Source organism: Cupressus sempervirens, chromosome 4, assembly GCF_028749045.1.
Source record: "Cupressus sempervirens isolate cs-2001-9-10 chromosome 4, ASM2874904v1, whole genome shotgun sequence".
NCBI lineage: Eukaryota > Viridiplantae > Streptophyta > Pinopsida > Cupressales > Cupressaceae > Cupressus > Cupressus sempervirens.
The window spans coordinates 821,105,766-821,124,945 of NC_143121.1; positions in this window are offsets into that span (position 1 = coordinate 821,105,766).

The following is a 19,180-nucleotide window of genomic DNA, read 5'->3' on the forward strand; positions in this document are numbered from 1 at the left end:
CTGTGGTAAGCTTTGGGAAGATGGTTAGGAGAAGCTTTGTGAGATGGAGAGGATATGAAAGAGCATGTAGGGGGATGATGATGGATGATATGCCCTGATATGTGCCTTTGTTGATCTTGCATAGAAATGGATGGAATAGGATTTTTATGATGGCTGATAGGAGGATGGAGGATGGTAGATTTTGGGACATAGGGACCCAAAATGGATTTAGCGGATGAAGGGGGGATATGGTAGGTTGTTTTGGGTTACAAAGATGGTGGAGGGGGGATGACATAAGATTTCTTGAAGGAGTGATGGGAGGCTGGCATGGTGGGCTTGGAGATAGGCTTGGTTTGGGGGTGTGGTGTACCAACACCTTTAGATGGTGAGCCTTTGGATGCATATCCAAGACCATGAAATCCTAGATTTTTTTGTGCAATAATAGGCTCTCTGATTCCTTGCTCTTGTGGTCCTAAACCTTGACCTTGATAATGCCATCGATTGAGCATTTGAACAAGCTGAGGAAACTTTTTGCTTGCAAAAAATGGTAGAGGTGATTTATTAGGTGTATTGCAATGGGGAGATACTGTTCTTAATTCTTCTACTGAGAGAGGGCCACCGTGGATGAATGTAAGTGAACCAAGAGGGTAGATTATAGATGGTGGAATAGCTTGGATAGGTGGTAAGATGGAAGCATGGAGCGGGGGAGATGGAAGGATAGGATCTTGATGTAGTTGGTGGGATGACAAGATATCTTGTAGTGGAGGAGATATGGCTTGAGGTTTTGGAGATGGAGGAGATGGTGACTGCACTATGGATGGAAGACATGGTACGATGATATCTTCATTTATGCTTTGGGGGATGTCAACATGCTTTTGGGCAGGATCTTGATAGGATTGGTTTGGAGTGGATGGTGTGATAGGAGGTGAAGGCATGGATTCTTCAAAGGTAGCGGATGGATAGATGGGAGATTCAGTAGTGGAGATGGGTGAGTAGAAGATGGATGCATAAGGGTCATTACGAAAGATTTGGGAAATGCTTGGAGGCGATGTGGATAGGATTTGGAGGGATTTGATAGGTGGTGGGATTTTGATGCTTGCAGGAAATGGAAGGATTTTAAGCAATTTGATGGATGGTATGGGGATGATAGCTATGGGAGATGGAGGTGATATTATAGATGGGGAAGCTTCATCACTGACTACTTCACATGGGTGGATTAGATGACATGGCTTATCGACTGTTGGAGGTGACTTTTCTTGTATTTCTTCTAGGAGATTCCTTGGAGACTCATGTGTCGAAGGTGGAGGTGGATTGACAGGAATAGCTAGTGTGATGGGGGTGGAAGATTGGAAGCTTGGTTGATGGGGTGATGGAGGGGAAGCTAGAATATCAAATGGCATGACTAGATAGTTTGGAATAACTCTTGGATTTTGGGGGATGCTTGGGGGAATGTTTCTAAGGCTTTCAATATACCCATCATAGTCAACAAGATTTTCATCATCATTGGAATAGGAGGTGGCGAGAGCAAGGACAATGCAACCAAACACATCATGATAGGATTGGTACTTCATGCTTTGATGATGAGTTTGAGGGGGATGGGGTCTTGCATATGGATGAACACGGAAGCTCATGGTTAGATTTGGATTAAGCACAGATTTTGGATTGGCTAATGAAAGATTTCCTAGGGAGAGTCAAAGCTGTATGACAGACCTAAGGAGGATTGGCTGGAGATTTTTGGCTTTCTTGTGGGTGGAAGACTTCAAGGGTATGCTATCAAAAAGTGAGAGTTTTTCTTTCCTATGTGTAAGATTCGTGGTGATTGTGTCAACTTAAGGATAGACTAGTGATCCTATGGCATGACACGAGATTGACCACTTGTGGATCCCAAGGTTTAGCTCAAGGTGATGAGGGATACAAGTGACAAAGCTGGATTACCCTAGACAATGCTCTGTCAAAGGGATAACCTTGGTGAGATTGGTTGATTGGTAGGATTGATTGGATAGCAAAATCTAGCAAAGTGACAACAACTCTTTAAAGGCTTGGGTGATTTTGGATTGGGTTGCTAGCTGGCTGGGGGGGGGGATGATTTGGAGAGACTTTGGATTTGGGATTGTTCTAAAGCAAGGAACTAGATAGATTTAGTTGCAGCGGGGGAGCTTGGATGATTTTCTGATGAGGCAGTGAATAGGCTAAGTATGCCTTGAGCTGGGAGATTTTTGCTTTTTTGGGATTTTGACCAAAGTCGGCAAAAATTCATTCAAAAGCTATGAACAAACAAGCAGACAAAATTTTTGAGCAAGCACGTCAAACACACCAACATCCTAGGAATCTTTCTACAAGGATGAAATTTGTTATAGCTAGGGAGTCCTTGATATACGCAAGGTACGTGAGGCCCAAATCCGTAGATGAAACAAAAAAGATGTCACACAGCCGAGAGGAGCGGTAACCCACTTCTCCTCTTTCACTTCTCAAGGGTATAAAGTTCCTTGAGGCTTAGCCTGAGTGACAAAATTTTGATCTCAAGAGAGGTGTCTTTGGATTCACCTCCCGATCTTTATACTCCACCAAAATGCTGGAGTTGAGGTCGTCCCAAGGGGTGATGAAATCCCCAAGCAGGCCTCCTAAAAAGCTAAGACAAGATTTTGGATCCTAATCTTATGCACCCAAGATGGCCTTGAAAGATGACAAGGGGAGAGAAGACTTGGATGACCTTGGGCTAAAAAACACGCTTGTTCTTTTACCAACTGACTCTTATGTGTGCTAATATAGACTTTGCAAGCACTCATGTTTAAGAGACAATGTTCAATTCCAACTTGAAGCACCAACAAAAGTAAATCGATCAAAGAATGCAAACAAGAAGAAGAGTTAGGGTCAACAAAAGCAAACTCGCGCACCCGGAGGCCCTCCACGTCAAGTATCGATTAATTTCCTTTAAAGCATTCAAGAGTTGGTGTGATTTTGTTTTTAAGCCCAAAGCAAAGATGTGTGAGACTCGATTTGTCAAGCGCACGCCCGGAGGTCCTCCATGTCAATAGTTGTTCAATTTTAGTACTCAAATGAAGTGTTTGATATTGCAATGGTTAATTGATCCTTAGAATTCAAGATTGGATTTGTTATTTTAATCATGCATTCAAAGAAAATTTGATTTTAATCCATGGCATTCAAGAGTGTGTTTAGCAACATGCATTCAAAGACAAGTGATTAAACATTCAAGTTTTTTTCCTTTAGGCATTCAAGATTGAGATTTTGTGTGTTGTTTTAAGAACTTTGAAGTGCTTTGTTTTAACCTTAGATCATTCAAGATTCTTTTGGACTCAAAAGTGAAAATGACTCTTTGGACTTTGGTTTTCATTCAAGATTTTGTGTTCTAGTTTGCATATTTTAAGCCCAAAAAATGATATTCCTAGATTGTTTTGATGCATGAAAAACTTAAGAAACATTCAAGATTTTGCAACAAGACATTTGTTTGGAACAAATAACAAAGCTTTTAGGACAATTTTTTGACAACCATTTAGGACTCTTAGTTTTCATGAGATTTTATTAAAAGAACTTTAGTGTGCACTTATTGTTGATTTTGAATCTTTTGAAATGGAAACTTGAAGTTCTTTTTAAATTCCCAAAAATGAAGTGTTCCTAACTTTGCATGAATGCATCTAAAACCTTGATGTTGCAACGATGCAAATGATTAGATTGGTTTAGTTTCACTTGTTAAAAGATTTTTTTCTTTTTTTTGGCAAATTTTTGGATTTTTCAATGGATTTAAGTATGATTTGGGGGTTCATTTTAAGCACTAAAAAGAAGTGTGTATGATTTTGCTTCCTTAAAAAAAAAATGGCCAAGATCTCCCACAAGAAGAAGAAGAAGAAGTAGATGGAATAAGAAGAATATAGACAAGAAGAGGAAGAAGAATTCCAAGTGCTTTGTCCACCTATAAGCTTGAAAAATTTGCAAATACTATGAGATAGACTATGAGTTCCTTTGTCTTCTTCATGCGCATGTGGACCTACAAAACCAATTTATACAATCCTACCAATCACAAAAACAAGCAAAATTAGCCAAAATCAGCAAATGACATACAAAACTTGACTAAAAAAGCTAATGAAGATGACCCATGCGGGGTCCCACCGGGCGTGCCAAAATGTATATGAGCAATGTTAGTATGCTAATAGAAACCAAATTTAAATAAAGCTTCTACAAACTAAACAAAATTCATAAACTTCAAGATAGACTAAGATGAGCTCTCAATTGAGAATATGAGCCATTAATGGGCTCTCTCAATGAGAAGCTCTCTTGTTGAGTAGCTTTGTCTAAATAGATAGGATGTATGCTCAAGCTTATGCTTCAAAAAGGGCTTCAAATGGAGTTGGAATTTGGGTGTGAGTGTATGATTTTGATGTAAAATGGCTTCTCAAAATTGCATTATGACTTTACTTCATGGATTGTGTTAAAATGGCTTGGGAGAGGATTCAATTTATAGGCAAGAGGCTTGAGGGATTGAGGGCTAAGATGCAAGGATGGGAAAAAGCTCATGGAGGGCTTAGATTGCATGAGAGGAGAGCACATAGATTGTGCTTCCTCATAGCCAATCAAGGAGTGACACATGTCACATGGTGAGAGGATGGAGGAAAGGGGAAGGATGAGTCAAAAAAGGAGGCTCAAGGGATAAAATCTTCATAAAGACCCTCATAATGACTTGTAAGAGCAATAAAAGGGCTTGGAAGAGTCATTTATGGCCTAGTGGACTTCATAAAGTTTTATGGTTGAGATATTTTGAGGGTGATGAGAGCAAATTCGACTTGGACTTGATTAGGAAGGTTTTAAGCTTGCTTAGGCTTGTGCAAATGATTAGAGGATGGATTAGGATGGTTTAGGATTAGCTTAGGGATAGGCAAGTGGATGGCATTTAATGAGGGTGGGTGAAGGAGGAGATATTTGTTAACTTTGGCTTGGGTTAGGAAGTTTTAACTCATGTTTGGGGAATGTGACAAGGTTAGGAGGGGATTAGGATTAGTTTTAAAGACATCTTCTAGAAGAGTCTAGACTTTGGATGAGGATAAAGACTTTCTAGAATAGTCTAGAATTTCTTAGGATGAGGATGAAGACTTTCTAGAAGAGTCTAGAACTTCTTAGGGTGAGGATAAATTAGATTTTTAGGAAATAAATAAAGTTTTATTTATTTCAAGGGTTTGGGTTGAGGAGATATTTATTAAAACTTTTTTAATAAACATGAGGATTAATATTTAATTTTAATTAAATATTTTGAGTTGGGGTTAGGGGTAGGAAATGATGAGATTAGCCTTTAATCGAAATTAAAGAAGGATTAGAAGATTTTGGAAGAGGTTATTGGTCATAAGGAAATTGGCCAAGTTTTGGGCAAAAAATAAATTTTTTATTTATTTTAGGATTTTTGGTCAATTTATTAATTAAATAATTAATAAATAAGAAAATAATGTTTAAATAAGATTTAAACATTTTTGGGAGGGATTCCTTAATTAAATATTTTTAATTAAGATAAAGGGATTTAATGGCATAAAAATTAATTAATTAATTAATTAAATAATTAATTAATAAATGATGATGTCATCAAAACTTTTTCAGAAAATAAAAATACTTTATTTTCTAAAGGTTTTTAGGTGTCTACACTTCACAATCCACAAAAAGATTAGTCTTCACATTAGAGAGTTCATCATAAAACTCATTGCAAGGTGCATACTGATTTTCAAAAACAACTTCGTCAAACACCTTGTCATTTACCTCATCAGATGCAACATAATCATCAGTTTCACTATCAAACTTGGAAGAAGAACATTTTGATCTCTTACAGCAGTAAGAAAAGGTATCATCATCAAACTCATTCTCAACTAAATCTAAATTGTCCATGTGCTCTTCAAACAATAGGTTAACAACTCCATGTAGTGATCCTCTTTGAACATTATGAAAAAAAATGGGTTGATCATCCTCAGGATTTTCATCATATAGAGCATTAGTATATACTTTAAAACCATTACCCATCTTGTCTTCATGGAGACTTTTAGCATGTGAAGAAAAATTAGAACTAAATGTGGACTCACTTTCTACTCCATCAATGAAGCATGTAGAATATAAATCAGAGTTACTTTCATTGTCTTCATGTAGGTGATTCAAATGTCTTGCAAACCTATCATTATTTATCTTAGTAATAGTCGCTGATGCATTAACCTTAGAATCATTCATATACTAATCATCATTGCATTCATTCTCAAGACATTCATTTACACAATTAGGTAATCCATTCTTATAAACAACCTCTTTATCCCCGTATTGTGTAGACAAATCTTCACAGCTTTCAACATGTAGCTGACTTGTATAACTCTGACCTAGAAATTCACTTTCAAATTTTGAAATAGAACTTATACCTTTACTGACATAAGAATACTCACTCCTATCATTTCTTTCTTCTTCCCAACTTGCATCTAATTCATATGAAGATGAACATACACTATGACTGTCCTCTCCTTGACTCGAGTGACAACTTTCATCATTAGCTTCCTACAACACCTCTTGATAATATAATTCTTCATCTTGTGTTATCTCTCCATTACATGTCGGATCAGCAACATTAAGTTCATGATCAAAGAGATAACTTTCAGCCTCCTCACTTGCATAAGACTAAGATCTAGGTGCAACAAACTCAAACTTTAAAACACTAGTAACATCATCATACACATAACTATCATGAGAAGAACTTGCTACTGTAACTAATGTTTGATCCGTAAAATCAACATAATGCTAAACTTGATCAAAGTCTAAAATATTACTCACTACTGTAGCATCACAAACATATGTGTTTCTATTTGTAACTGGACTAACTTTCCTTATACACACATTCTGACTTAAATTCTCAATCTAATTAAAACCTACAACAAGGGTGTTGATATGCTTATTCGAAACTAAAGCATCAACACTACATTCATCCTTTCTTTCATAACCATTATACCGGCAATCATACATAGAAAAATGACCTCTAGTCAATCCATATTTCAAATTATTCTCAATATCTCTAGTAGTCATAAAAGCCCTGTATAATGTCTGTGGTTCTTTATCCCTTAGTAGATAGTTCATTTTCTTGTCAAATGTATCGAAGTAAACTGCTAAACACATTTAATCATCGGGTCTATAACTCTCAAGGATTTCATTTAAAATTCTTGCAAATCTAATGTTAAATTGAGGGACAAGTTCATCACTCTAAATATGAATCTTCAAGAACTTGTCATAAGAATCAGATATGCTTACCCATTCTCCAAATTGCTCCATGAATGCAGAATGAAACTCACCCCAAGATGAAATAAAGCATGCTGGTAGGAAAGAAAACCACTCTCTAGCATCACCCTCCAAAGTTTGGACAAATAACTTCATGTACACATCCTCATGAGAAATCTCATAGTCACCCACTAAATCACTGAACAATTTAACATGATGACTGGTTGAAACAAAATGGTTCCCATCAAATTTAGGAAAACTTTTTCTAACATCACTAGGAATGACATTCGGGAAACCATGAATACCATCAAAACTTAATGGCATATACCACTTGGTAGAAATGGATCTAGGAACTTCACTAACCAGCTACATCTTAGGTGAAATGAATCTTGACATCCTTTAAAAATTTGAACCTCATTCACACTAATTCTGATTTGTAATTTGCAGTAGATCTATACAACCTTCTACCAAATGAACACTTCAAATACACTTCACAAACTTAAATATAACCAGCTGAAACTTGATCTAATGAAGTGTATAAAACCCTAAAAATATTCTCCTCTTCTTAGTGCTAAAACTTTACTTGGCGGAGAACACATATGTAAAACTTTCTTTCTTTCATGACAAGAAAAACATCATGAAAATGAAATACCTCAAGTGTTGTTGCATGAAACCACTGATCTGTTGACTGGCCTAGTGTTGATCTCAATTCCTCACACCATTGATCATATCCTTTGTAGAGTCGCCATCTCCTTGAGGAGAAAAATGAAGCCACAAAAATGATTCACATTTATCATTAAAAAAATTTATGACATAAAATCAACAACACTCTGAAACTTATTTGTTAGAAACTGATATAGATCTCTCTTCTTGTTTTAAAAATTAGACACAACTTTCAGATCTGCCTAGTTCAATTGAAAACTCTTGAAAGCAATTTTATGTAACCGATCTACGCTAGTTCACAAATCCTTTATAGAGAGTTGCCACTCACAATTGTGAGAAAGATTTAAAACACATGATTCATACATGACAGATCTGAACTAAAATTTCACTTTGTAGAATTTGCAAAACTTCAAAAACTTAGAAGAGAGAAACCACCATGAAATAATTTTGACACTGAAATTACAATAGTACTTTGGAAATAACATCCAGCGGAATTCACTGAAGATGAACACCTTTTAGCAATAAAATTTACATCCAACCTCACAGTTACTACTCCAAATGGATAAAACTTCACTGGGGTGCATGATTTGGAGTAAGAAAATTGGAAACAACGTCAAAGAACTTACTGCTGAAACTTTTTAATGCACTTCTCCTGCTATATTGAATCTCTTCTTTTCAAATTCTCAAGGTTTGTCTTAAATCTGATTCAATACAATCCCCAATAGAGTCGCCATTTTGTTGGTGTTTGAAAATTCTGGAGGGTTTTCAATTATCCCAATGAGAATATGACATATCTAGGGGCAACTAACTCCCATTCTCAACATATCACTTCAAACACTGGGCCAACTATAAGGCTTGACCCTTCTTCTACTTTAGGCTTTGCAAGACCTACGTGGTTAGACCTCAGATTCAATTGATATCATACCAGTGCAAAACATATCCCTAAATCTATTTACTGCAAATGAAACCCCTTACATCTCCTAATAACTAATGCAATAACATAGACATACAGTAGCAAATTACAAATCCTATGGTATTCACAAGTTGAGTGAGGGTTAATTCCTTTTAGCCCACTACAAAACATGAAAAAATGAAATGATTTTGATTAAAAGATTTTTTGCAAATGACATTCATATCAGCTTGTATCTGACTTAGTGATTAGTGCCTTATCCATTGAAACATAGAGTCATTACCAGCAAGATGACCTAACTTGCTTGCATTACAATCAAGTTTATCAATTGAAATCCCCAAATCCCATCCTTATGCAATATCCCCTTCATGCACCCATAAACCCTACCAAAATGATGAAGCATTTACTTGACTGCTTGAGTCAAAAGCAACAAAGATTTGACATACAACTCATCCAAGCTGCCTTAAATCAAATGAACATTATCCAATTAATCCCAAAGTTAATAACACATGAAGAATTAGGAGAAAAAATGAGAGAACTCAGATAACTCATGTAAATTCCCTTTTGTATTTGTCCCTAGAAAGAGTAAATACACAAACTGGAAACACAAAATGAAACTCTAAACAATTCACATGATCTAGCATCAAATTCCAATACATCAAAATAACAATACATGAAAATGAAATGAAAATCTGCATAAGGTGGATGTGTGGCCTTCACTGCTAGAGCTGAGCTCAATAGACAGGAAGCAAAACGATCTACAATCCTGGTTTTTATAGTAAAATCATTGGAACCCTGCTGGTATTACCCAGAGAAAACTGCCAACAACCTACAAAAGAGAAGAAGGAAGAAAGATATAGGAGAAGAGTTCATTCCCAGATCTGATCTAAACATGACATCTATCCATTTGGAAAACCTTCTCAATAGGTTAAAAACAACTCTCTAATCTCTCCCCTCAACTGGTGAGTGAAATCTTCATCATTTGGCCCTCAACAACACAAAATATCTCTGATATTTGATGAAAAGAATAACTAATTTTATGCCTGATTTTAACTCACAACAATAACAAATATCAATTAAAATATGAATTCTAGAAGCATGCAAACATTTCTAGAATTCATTTTCACCTCAAAAGACTCCAATATATGTTCCCCAACTAATTCTGACTTTCCATAATGAATTCTGCCCCTTTTATTGAGAATTTCATTGAACTTGCAAATCTTCTTACAGAGCGTACCAGTGAAGACCTGTGAAAAATTTGACCTTAAAAATAGAAAATTTGGATTCTCCTAGTTTCGGTGGTATATTGGAATGCTTATTTGGACAAAAATAACCCCTGTAATGCCCATTTGAAAATCGAGCTCCCATTCCATGGCTTTCAAAGCATTATTGCAAAAATTTTATCCTTTAATATAGTTTCAACTATATTAAAAGTTTCAGACTTTATTTTTTAAAAAAATAATGATTGGACGTGGATCCTCTAAGAATGAATATAATATAAACTTTTATTTGAAGCCTCTGAATTTTCATCCCCTTTTCAATTTGGGTCAAACCTAATTGACCAACCTCGCCACGTGTCATCTTCTAACTGGGTCATTTCCTGCACAACTGGCACCACATGTCACCACATTATTGGTCTTACTCACCCCAACGTCATCATGCCACCTGGATGCCATGTCATACTCACTATGTCACTATACTAATGAGTGAGCAACTTCCTCTTAGCAACATAGCGACAACCCTCTAATCTACCACGTGGCACAATCTGGTGCATCTTTGAGATTTTCTTGCCACATCATGACATGCCTCAAATTTTGTGCCACGTTTCATTCACCAATTTTTTGACTGCAACTACATGTGGGACTGACGGGCTTATTCGACTTTTGCTAGATTTATGAGGTTTTTCGGTGACTCACTATGTCAATATGGGAAAACCTCACCATTTTTTGATGGTGAGATAGCGAATTGCCAGATTTTGGACCTTTTTTGGTGAGTTTGAATACTGCTGATGTCACCCTACTTATTATGTGTGTTCTATTGAAATTAAGGTTATTTTGTTGGGTTGGTGGTGGGGTCCCCAAACATGGGCCAGTGGCTTACAAAACTCATGTGTCTTAAGACACAATGCATGTTGTGTGGAGGAGTATTTAAAAACATTTTGAAATAGACCCCTATCCAATGTGGGATATATATATTTGAAAGGAAAATTCCTCTTCTTCTCTTTGTGAATGGCTTTTCTTCATTACATGAGCTGCTCCTTTACAAACTACCTTGCCCTTTATATTTCTTTAACATCAAACTCGCCTACAAAGTCACATGAGCCTCCCCTTTCAATTGCCACAAACGCGATGGAGATTGCTCCTCACTCAACATTAAAACTCTCCCCTCCATACATGCAGAACTCCCCACCTTATATGCAGCGGCTTGTAAAATATGCAGATCTCCTCATTTGCAAGCTGCATTTTCATCCCTTTGTTTACGTAGGGCTACTCTTTCATTTGAATATGTCGTGGAATGTAATTTATGTTCCTCCCCTGCTAAAGTTGTGGTATGCCCCCTATTCCTTGATGGAGTGCCTTACTCAAGCATTAGCTGCTTCAAAAATGTGGGTTGTTTCCTCTCCATATTGGACATAGATAGTTTTGCATGGGATTTCTTTTTTAATGCCTGAGAGCTCCCTTTGTATTTCCTACATGTTTTATTGATTGGCGTGGGATTGCTCTGTGACTTGTGTGGACTGGGACATTGCAACGACAACATTTCTATTGCCTACAGATTTGCTTTGAGTGCGTGAGTTCTTATCTCACTGGCTACTTTTTTCCCTGTGTGGGCCTCTTGAGACAACCTCCATGCCTTTCTTTTAAGTAGGCTTCTACACGTCCAACACTCTATTTAATATTAGAGGCTTGTATTGCATACTGGTCTTTTTCAACTCATGGATCTCTGTGTTTACATGCCACCTATTGGTGGTTTTCTTTAGTTTTCTTTGCATGGAGCATGACTACAGTGGTATACCCCTTTTATCCACTTGCATGGACTTGCTCCCTCCTTGGCATGCATGCTTCTCCATTCATTGTTGCACATGGAAACATTTTAATAGGAAAAATTTATCAAAACCTAAGAGCCCCTCATCCAATGCCAAAGATACTCTGCTATAGCATTCAAATATCATATAAACGGAGAAATAAAAAATGTATTGTATTGATTGAGCTCTATGTACTAAGGAAATTATATGGAAAAAGCTCGGACAGATTGGCAGGAGAGCCTACTCACAAAGGCCCCTAAAACCCCTTCATTTAATCTTTAGGATAATCACATTTCTTTTAACAACTAAAAATCAAAAGGTGCCAATGCATTCTAGGTGCTGGTCTAGAAGAAAAACCATTAATCCATGTGCAATTTTATCAATCTGATGTAATCAATCGGACCCCAAAGTGGGTTCGTCTAAAAAAAAAAATTGATTTTGAACACTTGATATTGCAAACTAATTCACTGACCTTCTCAAACTATTTGAAATCAAATTTGACCATTGAAACAATCATTAAGACTTATTTTGAATCATCTCCGCACCACTGTGAAAATTGTGTCAGAAGGCATGTTGCCTAGTTTTAAAAACTGACATAAACACCTAGTCAGGCTACGAAGCTCAAGATATATTATCTTTTTGACACATTCAATATGTTTGCCAAATCTCATCGCATGATGACATCAAGGTCAAAAATATCGACCTCTAAAGTTACCTTCTTAAAATTGCCTATGAATGAACACGTCAAAAAATTGGAAATTGCATTTGGAATTGACTTTGAAAATTGAGCAAATTGTCACTTGGGGGCAGAAAAATTGGGGCATTTGTTCATTGTCATGAGGAGAGTATGGATCTACGATCTGGGCTCATGAAGAATAATTGGGCACAAATGGCGATCAATCAAAGTGGGCTACTTGGATTTTATAGATTGAAACAATGACAGAAAAATGATTTTTTGTGAGTGGAAAGGCCCTGGGAAAGTGTGCAAACGGATTCATCAAGACTTGAAAACTAGCACACTTGTAGTATTTTTTGAGGAGAACATAGGGATACAATCCATTCAATCTTACCAATCATGGATCTCAAGATATGACATCATGAACAGGGATTCCAACAAATCTGCAAATGCTAACACCAGTAAAACTTTAGAAATTGCATTTGGAATCGCATTTGAAAACCAATCAAACGGATTTTTCATAAGCTAAAACTTGAAACATAACAATTCTCTGACATCTAAAATGTAGCGCAAAAAGAAATTTAGCATTTTGGTCAACTGGTCAAAAGTTATTACAAGTCAAATAGGGCTTCCCAAAATTTTGAACATTTCATATCAGCACAACATTGATAACTGACCAACTTTGAGGGATTCAAAACCTAGTCAAACGGACTCGAAATGACTCAAAATATGAAACATAGGCTCTTAGGTATGGACACTAGACACTCTCAAGGCTGTGAATCATGAAACATTTCTAGGTACAAGATATTCAGTTGCAAACATGGTATTGTGTCACTGTTTGATACTTGGTAAAATGCAAATTTGGAATTAGCTCAAAACAAGACTTCGCTAAATGACTCGGAATGACAATTTAACTTCATAGAAAACTTAGATCCACTAAATGCAGGGTGTTAGAAACATTAAACACCTCTTAGGCCTCAAACTGACAGCCGGGTACAATCTCATGAAAAAACATTTATAGGGCTCAATTTTCTCAATGGTACTCAAAATTGGTCATGCAATTTTTAGTCCCAACAGACCTTTTATTGATTTTAGTGCCTATATATCCTTGGCCTAGGTATGTACTTCATCTAGGTCAATAGGGCACACAATTTTTTTCAAGTAGCCCCTTAGTAGCTCGTTATGCTTTTGAAAAATTATTAGCTATGACTCATCTTGGTCCATGTGCCTAGACACCTCTTGCATGCCTGTGATGATCATCATTTTAGTTGTGTCCACTGTGGGCCTTCCTAACATGACCTCCTTGATTTGATAATCTTTAAGAGTTAGTTCTTAGCTGTAAGTGTGAGGATGAGGAATGACAATATGTGTAGAAGGTTCTAATCTTGGTTCTTTATTATGAAGGGAAGTGTTCTTGCATCACCCATAGGTGGCTCAAGCCTCTTTATTTCTTTAATCAATTCCTTCATTCCCTCCTCTACTATCAGGTCCAACTTCTTTTTCTGATGAAACATAACCTCCCTGTTTAAACATGTTGGTGTAGTGCCCATGGGTAACATGTACTTGGCTAAAGAGGTTTATTCTCTGGAAGGCTCCTTAACCTTATCACTTCTCTCTAGAGTCTTCTTATGTTGAAGATCTTTAGTAACAACCTCTACACTCTATTGAGTTAAGGATCTAGCCTCTATATCTTGTAAAGCTTGCTAAATTTCTTTTGTTATTTATTTCTCCTCAGATACTTCATCGAAATGAAACCGTTGGAACTCCCTTTCCTTGATTTTTTATTCTTCTACCTCTTATTGATTGCCCAAAGGAAGTAGAGTTACTAACCTTTGTCTAGAATGACCATAACTTGTAATAGTGGTGGTGGAATGCCCTAAGGTCCTTGAGGTGGAGGAGGCAATTTATTTCAATCCTCTCCTAAAGGTTCTCTAGTAGGGGTTTCTTTGATCTTCTCACCTACCATCTAAGTACCCATTGGCATTAAGTCAAAGTCAGAAAGGTTAAAGACATGAGTTCCATCACATTTCATCTTTGCTACCCACTATTGTTGTTCATCTTTTAAAGTTGATACTTGGATAGGGATTCTTGGAGTGGATGGAGGTGTTGTTGTAGAGTTTCTTCTCCTCTCTTCCTCTATAGATTTAATCAAATGGGTCCTTTGGATTAAGGGGACAAATTCTATTTGTTCTCCTTCTTCTTCATCCTCAGCATCTAGGATGGTTTCTAGAACTTATGGGGATAGAGTTCTTTTATTCTTTAGTCTCTTCCTTAGTATACCCAACAAAGTTGTTTCAATTCTTGCTTTCTTTGGAGTCGAGGGGGAGGCTTCTTCTTCTATAATTGTCTTTGGTGGAACCCTCTCCTCTTCTTCTTATTCCTCCTTTGGATGTTCCAGTTGTACCTACTCTAAAGGCTCTTGTATAGGCTCATGTTCTTCAGGCTTAGCTTGTGCCTATTTAGTTTGTTCCTTGTGTGGAGCTTCTTGAGCTTGAGATACTTTTTTAAAAATCTTGGGAGGTTCTCTCTTCCTCTTCTTTTTCTAAACATCTTTGAAGTACTCAACTGGAGCTCATGTTGATGAACCATTTTTGGCTTTACTAAGGATTGAGTGGGGTAGGTTGGCATGGTAAACCTAGCACCTTTTCCTTTGACTAGCTAGCTATGGCTTGTAGGGGTATGGACTAATAATATGGATCCATTCTAAATGGCTTCTTGATCCATTCCTTTGTCAATTCAATGACATGTATGGCCTGATGATTTATATCATTTTTTTCATCCCTCCCTATTTCCACATTCATAATCAGCCTATCATAGATTTTATCTCTATTATACAAAGGATCCATGCCTTTTTTAGCATCCTTTTCTATAGACTTCAAAGGAATCTTCATCTTTAGCTCATTTTCTATTAGGTGTAGACTAATCCTATAATAGTCCCTTATACAGACATCATAGTCATCTATTACATTCATCCAATGATCTTCTAAGGCATCAAGATGTACAATCCAAGTCCCTACCAGATATTGAACCATCCTAATGTTCTCAAAGAAGGGATGAGGGGAGTTGTATTCTTCCAAGGGATATTGATCTCATTTAGAGTTGAAGGTGGAAATGTCCTAGTTTTGCTTCACCTTGAAGGCACCAATTGTGATGGACCAGACCCATGTCTTCTTATGATGTTTTCTCACTCTATCATATGTAGAAGTGAATTGGTGGGATATCTCCAAGAGTATCATCCTATCTAACAGGTATCTTGGGAGCTTCTATGGGTATAGCATAGTACCAGCTACCCAAAGATATGTGAAGGTCTTGAACTGAATGTAATAGATGCCAATCTTTGTGATTCTAGTTGTTGCATCTACTAACATTCTCTTGGCATAGTCACCTTCAATAAACCTAATGATTGCAAAGGTAAACTTTTCATTCACCACTCTATATTCCACACTTTGTAGTGGGAGCTTCTTCTTTAACAGTTGTGGGTATACCACATAGGGCCAAGCATTTACATCTTTCATGCTTCTCTTTCTGTAAAGGCTTGGGTAATCCATGGTTCTAGCTATCAATAACTACACCACATATGATGTCATAAAGAAGTGTGGGTCTACTATGATGGCTACTAGTTGATCATCCAAGTTGTCACTTTGGATGGTATCCCAATTAATTGACATCTTATTTGTTCTGATGGTTTCAATGAAATGAACCATCCAAGTCTTAAGGTGACCTACTACTGGGAGACCCATGACTCTTCTCAATAGGGAAATTGCATATCCAATATCATCCTTCATGTATCCCCTTGTCATATTAAATTTTCCCATTCTATTGCCCACAAGTTTCCTGTCAATAAAGAAATAGGATTGCATTATTTCCTTTTCCTCTTTCTCATTCTCCTTGTACTATCTTTCTAATCTGTCATACAATATTTGCAAGTATTGATCCACCCTTGGGAGGTAAAATATTTTTTTATTTTTTAGGATCAAAGGTCTAGGACTATCTCTCCTATGACAATCTTTACGACCTTCTCTTCAGTCACATAGTGCTTCGCAAGGGTCATTATCAGTTCTAAGGATTGAACTAAAATCAAGTGAGATGTTGTGTTGACAAGCCCTAACTGGATGAGTGCAAATACCATTGTTGATCTTTCCTTTGGTTTGTTTCATATGGTAAGGATGACATTCCAGTCTATGTATCCTAGTTAGGTGTCTTAGTTCTCTAATTGCCTATCCTATAATTGTGACTTCTTAGGGGTTCCTTGATATTTGAACACAACCATTTTTGGTTCCATTTTCTCAACCAGAAGAGAGGCAAACATTAGTCTAAAGACCCTAGACTAACTCCCAAACAAGTTAAAACCATTCAAAACACTCAAAAAAGAAGTTCCTCTTCCTCAAAATATTTTGTTATGCATTTTAGCACACCTAGCACACCCCTATAGATGCACCGAATTAGCCAAACAATGGGCTAATTATGTAATTGCACACCTACGTAGTTGTGTACCTAGGCAAGGTGCACACATGCACAACTATGCATATACATAGTGTGTAGTGTGTAGTGCTAATTTGGAGGGGGGGGGGGGGGGGGGGGGGGGGGGCTAGGTTAGTTTTTCACTTCCCCTTGTGGGCACAAAGGTGCATACATGCGCACCTCATGGAGGTGTGCATGAGTGCTCCTAATAGAGTTTCCTTAGGAGCCTTTTATGTCTTTTACTTGTGTGCAGGTGCACACATGCCCACCTTGTGGAGGTGCACATGTGTGCACCTTCTTTAGGCCTTGAGAGTTCTTTTTATATTTTTATTAGGTTTTTCCTTTTGGTTTGCAGAGGTGCACACCTCATAAAGGTGCACATGTGTGCGCCTAATGAAGTGTTGACCTTATCTTCTTCTTTTTGTGTAGGAGGTAGTGGAGGCGGAGGAATAGAGTGGACATAGGTGTAGATGTGCAGCGCTATGGATTGGGAAAGAGAAAGTGAAGAGAGTGGGGGGGGGGGGGGGGTGGGGAGCTTATATAGGGACCAAGCAAGCACCTAGTGTGCACCCTTCTAGGTGTGCACTTGTGAAGTTTCACATCCTCAGAGCAAGATGCAATGTGTACAAGTGCACTTAGTGCACATGTGCATGTGTGCAAGTGTACTAGTGCACACTTTAAGCATAATATGGCCCACAACATGGTATTTTGATCCTCTCTGATTGCCCAAATCTTCCCAGTCAAAAAATTGGGTTTGACCTAGACCTAGGGTAGATTCCCAAAATGACCCAAGCTCCAGACTAGGAGCCTAATAGAGAAAAATTCACTAGGGACTCCCCAATTCTATGAGAAATGGGGTGTGCATTATGAAATCTCAACAAATAGCCCCAACAAAAAGGAAGAAATGAAAAAGGTATTTCTTCACCAGTAAACGTTCTTCTGATAGTGTCAAATGACAACTAAATTCTAATATTTCAAGTTGCTTTCAAGTCCTTTGGTAGTTGAAACTTCAAAATCTCGAATCTTCAAGCTCAACGTGTTCTTAGTCTATTCATTTCCTTTAACATCTCAAGGTGTAGTCTATCTTGAGCTTCTAGAAACTTAGAGAAAATCTTTTTCTCCACTAATCCATCCATCAGGAATCCTTGTAAAACCTATTTATCGATCAATGTCTAACTAGATGAGAGAATCCATTCTAAGGGCTCTTGACAAGTTATCAATTCTTTCATTTTGAGTATTTGGTAATCTCTTTTGATTTTCTTTGCAAAGCTCGCATGTTTCCATTCAATTCTTTCTTGAATAATTTTGTTTAGAATATGATAGTGATTTTGGAGTGCATACCCCTTTATTTGATCACCTTTTAAAATTATCTAGAACCTTTAGATTTAACACCATCTATTATTCTTTTATTTCCTTTGTACCCTAACCACGCTTAGACTATATGGACAAGGCATTGGTATCATTTTCTAGTTGTTGTTCCTTAGTTTGATAACTCTTGCATTACTAATTTAATGAACTTTTAGAAAACTCTCATGCCAAACAATGATCTTCGTAGTTCTTTGGAAAAGACCTTTTGTCTGAACTAGAAAGTTTTGGATTTTCCCTTACTACTACCAACCTAGATTCAAAAACCACCTAGATAGTATATTCTTATATTTATAAAATGTTGAGAGCTATCAATATGTGATTCTAATTTTAATATTGAATGTCCTCTACGACTACAAGCCATGTCTACTATCAATTGGTACAAGAATCAAAATCATCAAAATGTTTGAAAAAGAAATGCCTCTTCCCTAAAGTTGAAATCAAGTGGAATGATTTATTGAATGCATCAAGAAAGAGTCTTGATTACATCTAACCCTTGGACTAACAAGAAAAGACTGACAAAACTTTTTGCAAACACACATGCAGAAAGTAATTTTTATTTTTATTTCTTTAGGCCTCAAAATAATGTTCTAGAAACTGGCCATTGACTAGCAATGGGACCAATTCCCCTTGTAGAGAACTTAGCCTAAAACTATTTTCTCCTAAAACCTCTACAATCTGTTAAGGGCCAATCCACAAGCATTGAAGCTTAGTGTGGCTGACTGGATTTTCTTTTGTCTTGTCTCATAGGAGAGCAAGGTTGGATATCCTAAAAGATTTGATTATGGCTCACTTGTCAAACCATTGTTTTATGACAACTTTATCTTTTGATATGTTCTCTAAAGTTGTTATCCTTTTCTCA